Below are 6,000 nucleotides of genomic sequence, written 5' to 3'. Positions count from 1 at the left end.
CTGTAGTGCCTGGGGGAGGAGGTGGAGCACTTGCTGGAATCTGCGTTCCCTCCTCAAAGGTTTTGGGGGGGGTGGATGCACCCTGCCCAAGTGGAGGAACAGCGAAGGGTGTGTGTGTGTGTGTGTCTGTGTGTGTCTGTGTGTGTGTGAGAGAGAGAGAGACACAGAGAGAGACAAAGTATTGGGGTGTGTGTTGGAGACATTAGGACACAGTCTGTGTTCTCAGCCACCTTTGCAGTCCTTATAGACATTACCTAGACCCACTTTACCTCAGGAAATGCTGCCTTAATCTGGAGGTGCAACTCAGTTTCATCTATGATTCTTCCCGAGGTCTGCCTTTCAAGACTGTCCCCTTAAAGACAACCCCCCTCCCACTACTGGGACCAGGGGCCACCTGTCTTTCCAAGCCTGTCAGTTCATTCTCTATTCCTGTATCTTCCTTCTCTTTAATGCCCCTCTCTCCTCTCTTTTTACCATTTAATAAATGTGGTGGCTTGAATGAGAATGGTCCCCATAAAGCTCAGAGGTTTGAATTTTGGTCCCCAGTGGGTGGAAGTCTGGAAAGGATTGTGAGGTGTGGCTTTGTTGGAGGAGGTATGTCACTGCGGGTGGGCTTTGACGTTGAAAAAAATCCACACCATTCCCAATTAGCTTTCTCTGCCTCATGCTGGTGGATCAAATATAAGCTCTTAGCTACTGCTCCAGCTCCAGCCCCACCCTTCCTGCCTGCTGCCATAGTCTGAGCCAGGATGGATATAGACTCTAACCCTGTGAAACTGTGAGGCTCCAAATACACTCTGCTGTAAGATGCCTTGGTTATGGTCTTACCACAGAAATACAAAAGTAACTAACACAACACATATTTATGAGACTTTTACATCTTTATAATCTTTACAATAGGTTGGAATCCATGAGATACGGCTCAGCAGATAATGCTAAGTGTTGTAGTAGGTGATAAATCCTACACAAATTGACCCGGTGTTGGTACCAGGAATTCGTTGCCCCAGTGTTCTGGGTTCCCAAATGAAAGACACACATGCAGCCTGATATTTTAATATTCCTTAAGCAGCTCAATGGTTGGGCCACTCCCAAACTTCCACGTGGCTAACACCTCTCCTCCTATACTCCTTATTACTTACTAAAATCCGTGTTCTATCTTTGCAGCCCTAGACGGAATGGGGAAGGGGTGGGGGCCGGGGCCCCTCTTCCCTGGCTCTTACATCATTGGCATGCTCACATCTGTACCTAACAGGCCAGGACTTTACTCCTTTCCCAGCATGGCGGTTCTAAATCCTCCTTCCTCTCTCTGTCCCCCTGCCTGAGAATTCTAAAGTCCCGCCTCTGTCTCTCTGCCCAGCCAGAAACTTTATTTATCAATCCAATCCAACTCGGGGTAGGGACCCTCAGTATCTTACATGTAGATTCTCATGCAATTTTGGGAACCCAATTTACATAATTTGAGCTTTAGACCAAATCCACAACAGATGAGGAACAGACTTTGGATCCCAATGCTTATGCAGGCAGGACATGTCATTGTAAATTCGACTCTGAGGGATATGACACTCTCCAGTGGCTTCTTCATGTAAGAGCACATCTAGACAAGCACGCACACTCATAGGCGCGCACGCGCACACACGCACACGCACACACACACACAAAATCTTTACAATGGGTCGGAATCCATGTAAGTCCCTGGATGGAGACCAACTGGAATGACAAGGGAGACGCGGCTCCCCAGTGTTCAGGCATGGTGCTGATGGTCGCCACGCCAACACAAAGGACTTGTCCAAGGCTGCACACTAAGAGAGGTACCTGCAGGGAGTGCTGCTATCTCACAAACACACACTCATGAACTGTAGGGAAAGGTACGTAGTTGACTGTAAAATATAACCATATTCCCATCACACACTTTGCTGAAGGTTCCAGGTCAGCTGAGGTCTCCTCTGCATTGGATTCTGGGAGCCAGTGGGTGGCCCTGAGCAGGCACAGGACTTGAGTCTTTCACAGTCTTTACTTTTCTTTTAAAAAGATTTATTTATTTATTATATGTAAGTACACTGTAACTGTCTTCAGACACACCAGAAGAGGGTGTCAGATCCCATTACAGATAGTTGTCAACCACCATATGATTGCTGGGATTTGAACTCAGGACCTGTGGAAGAGCAGTCCGTGCTCTTAACTGCTGAGCCATCTCTCCAGCCCCCTAGCCTTTGCTTTTTGCCTCAGGATTCCTAATTTAAGAAATGACAAAGGCCATTAACTCTTTCATTCCTACTCAACTTTTCTGGAAAACCTGGGCTTCCTGGGGACTGGAAATTCTTGGTTTTGGCTTTGTTTATTTTTGTTTTCTTAACACAAAGTTTCTCTTTATAGCTCTGGCTGTTCTGGAACTCAGGCTGGCCTCAAACCCAGAGAGATCTGCCTGCCTCTGCCTCTGGAGTGCTAAGATTAAAGGACAGAGCCACCACCACCCTGATACCCAAGCATTCTTAATAAGGTTCAGAAGGACAAGGTCTCAGGCGGCACCAGATCCCAACAATGGACAGGGAAGGAAAGGTCACTGCACCTGTTATGTATGTGTGTGGTGTGTGTGTGTGTGTGTGTGTGTATGTGTGTGCGCGTGCGTGTGTGTATGCCACAGGTCAACCTAGAATCTCATTCCTACACAGCCTTTACCTTGTTTTTTGAGAATTCTTTCATTGGACCCTGCCTGGGACTTGCAGCTTCAGCTAGTCTGGAGAGTTAGAAAGCTGCCCTATGGGTGCTGGGAATTGAACCCCAGTCTTCTGGAAGAACAGCACATGCTCTTAACCACTGAGGCATCTCTCTCAAACCCCTGGTTCTCATAATTTTTAGGGTCAGCTCTCTGTGCTGTGTAAGCTGTGGTTTTGACAAACACAGTATCAGGAATCCAATGTCATGGTGCACAGACCTGCTTCATAGCCACCCATTCTCCTGTCCCTTCCATCATTTCTATCCCTCCAGCCCCATAACTGCATGCAGGACTACACAAGGCTGTGGCTCCCTCTGGAGACCTGGGCTGCAGTGTTCATCTGGGTCTTCTCACTGTCTGCCTGGTGCCCACCATTCCCACATCCCAACATCCTTGTGGCTTTCCCGTCTCCATCAGACTCTTTATTCACAAAGAAAACAAGTGACTTTCATTTCCCACCAAAGTAGATCAATATAGGATCCATCGTGGGTGAAAGGAAACACTGTCAGAATCCAGCCAGCCATGTTTACTTATGTTGTAAAGTAAAACTCAATATGTTGCTATCCAACGTGAATCCTTACTTCAAATGACATAGCTGAATAAGGTGGTACATGACTCTGGTTCCAGAACTCAGGAGTCTGAGACAGGAGGATTGTAAGTTTAAGGTCATCCTGGGCCACACAGCAAGTTCATGCCAGTTTGGGTATATTAGCAGATCTTCTCTTGAAAAAAAAAAGTAGAAAAAGAATATTATAAACACACACACAAGACTGAAACTGTAGCTCAGTGGTAGTATGCACAAGACTTGTTAATCCCCAGTTCTTCCAGAAACACACACACACACACACACACACAGAGAGAGAGAGAGAGAGAGAGAGACAGACAGAGAGACAGAAAGACAGAGAGAGAGTGTGTGTCTTAGAGAGAGAGAGAGAGAGAGAGAGAGAGAGAGAGAGAGAGAGTCTTAGGGCTTGACTGCTATGAACAGACACCATGACCAAGGCAACTATTGTAAAGACAAAATTTAATTGGGGCTGGCTTACAGGTTCAAAGGTTCAGTCCAGTATCATCAAGGCAGGAGCACGGCAACACACAGGCAGATATGGAGCTAGAGGAGAATGGAGTTCCACCTCTTATTCTGAAGGCAGCTGGAAGACTGACCTCCAGGGAGCTAGTATGAGGGTGTTAGTGCCTATGCCCACAGTGACACACCTCTTGCAACAAGACCACACCTCTTTATAGTGCCACTCCCTGGGCTAAGCATATACGAACCAGTACAAACAAGAACAGGCAACTGAAGAAAATTCAAAGCAGCTTTTTACCTTCAAATTTTGCAGCCTTGTGTGTTGAAGCCCTGAGTCCCCAGAGTCCCTGGTGTCATAGCTGTATTGCCATAGGGCTACTAACTACGACAAAATGGGGCCATCAGAACAGATCTTACCCAATAGGAATGGTATCCAGTAAAAAGAGATCAGAGCATGGAGGTGTGCAGAGAGAACCACTTGGAGACTGGGGGAGAGGGTGCCATCTGCTGGTCATAGAGAGGAACTAGCTCTTTCCACAGGCTCTCAGGCCTCCAACCCTGTGTAAGCCAGCCTGGCCTTGTACTTGAGGTCCTTCAGTGCTGGGATCACAGGTTTGTTCCCCACACCCTGCTCTCCACAGCCTCTATTAAAGGATTTACCTGGAAAAGCAGAACCATCAATAAGGTTCTGTAATAATTAGGAAGAGCTAAGGGGGAAAATCATCTAAAATGCAGGATATGAGGTCCACACACAAAGCCAGTGATGTTTTTATAGACTACCAATGAAGAGCAAGATGAAGTGAAGGGGAAAGTTCTTTTACAATAACCTAAAGAAGCAGTAGACACCTAGCAATAAATTTAAACACAGTGGCACAAGCCTGAGACATTAATATCCGTGAAAGAAATGAATGTGAGCCTAAATAATTGGAAGGGTCCTCGAGGCTTAAAAATAGGAAGGGTTTTTAATTAATTAAATATTAATAATTAATTATTTATCAGTTATTAATCATATATGTTTATGTACATACATGCATGTGACAGGAGCAACTTACAGGAGTTCTCCTACTGTGTGGATCCCAGGGCTCAAACTCAGATTGTCGGGTGGAGGGTGGAGGGTGGAGAGACAAGAGAGAAGGAAGTGAGGGAGGGAGGAGAGGGAGAGGATTCCAGAGGCCCACGATCATGTGCATGCTGGGTGATTTTAACAGTATTGCCGTGTCTGTCTGTGGCGAGAATAACAGGGTTTGCACAGCTGGTGCTGGGACAGCTGGGTACCATCAGAATCGAGTGATCCTTACCTCACAGACCACACCAAAAAATAATGACCACACCAAAAAATAATGAAATAAAATAAAAAATAAAATAAAATAAATCAACCCAAATAAAGACACAGTTCACATCCAGAGGTAGAGGTAAGCAGCAACCCAATGACAAATTCTTTGGCTTTTAAGGAGGAAAGCTGCTCCTCCCTCAGAATTTTCAGCTTTTGTGCTTGTTTGTTTCAGATAATGTCCTTCAAAGAAAGCCACTTAGATCCAGCCCAGAGCCCCACCATCTCTCATCCAGACCCTAACCTTGCTGGATGTCATGCTAAATTCCGCCCCTGGGGGCGCTCCTCTCTGCAGTTGAATTTGGGATTGTGGCTGGGCTACCTTCTGCCCTGACATAGGAGATCAGTCTCCAAAGTGTTAACTCTCTCCCTTACCCTCCTGCTTTGTTTAGAAAAATGAGCTTTGGGACTCTCATTTCCTCTTTTCCTTGCATACCTGAGTCGTTTCTTTGGGGGCAAACCCACTGTGTTCAGTTACAAAACTGCAGTTGTTACAACACAGGAGAACACCATCAACCTAGATTTGCTGATGGTGTCTTACACAAGAATACAAGCAATAACAGAGACCCTAGACTTAGTAATAAAAACCTTTAGCCGGTTGTGGTTGTGCTGACCTGCAGTCCCAGCACTGGGACATGAGAGCAGGAAGAACTCGAGTCTGAGCCCAGCCTGGGCTGGAGAAGTGGCCCATGAGGAAGAGGGCTTACTCTACAAACAGGAGGACACAGGATCCCTGTGCCCAGGGAAAAACCCTAGCGTGTCTGTGCTGTCTGTAAGCCCACCTTTCCATCCCTCCACAGGCAAAGCCATGCCTATTACACAGACACTCTCCATCCCTCCCCCAGCCCCCAACATTCTTCCCCCCATCTTTACAAATGCTATTCTTCCCTCCATCTTTACAAATTGTTCTGGATACTTTGTGTAAATAGAGCC

Source organism: Apodemus sylvaticus, chromosome 17 (genome assembly GCF_947179515.1).
Source record: "Apodemus sylvaticus chromosome 17, mApoSyl1.1, whole genome shotgun sequence".
In the NCBI taxonomy this organism is placed as follows: Eukaryota; Metazoa; Chordata; class Mammalia; order Rodentia; family Muridae; genus Apodemus; species Apodemus sylvaticus.
This window is presented reverse-complemented; position numbering follows the sequence as displayed.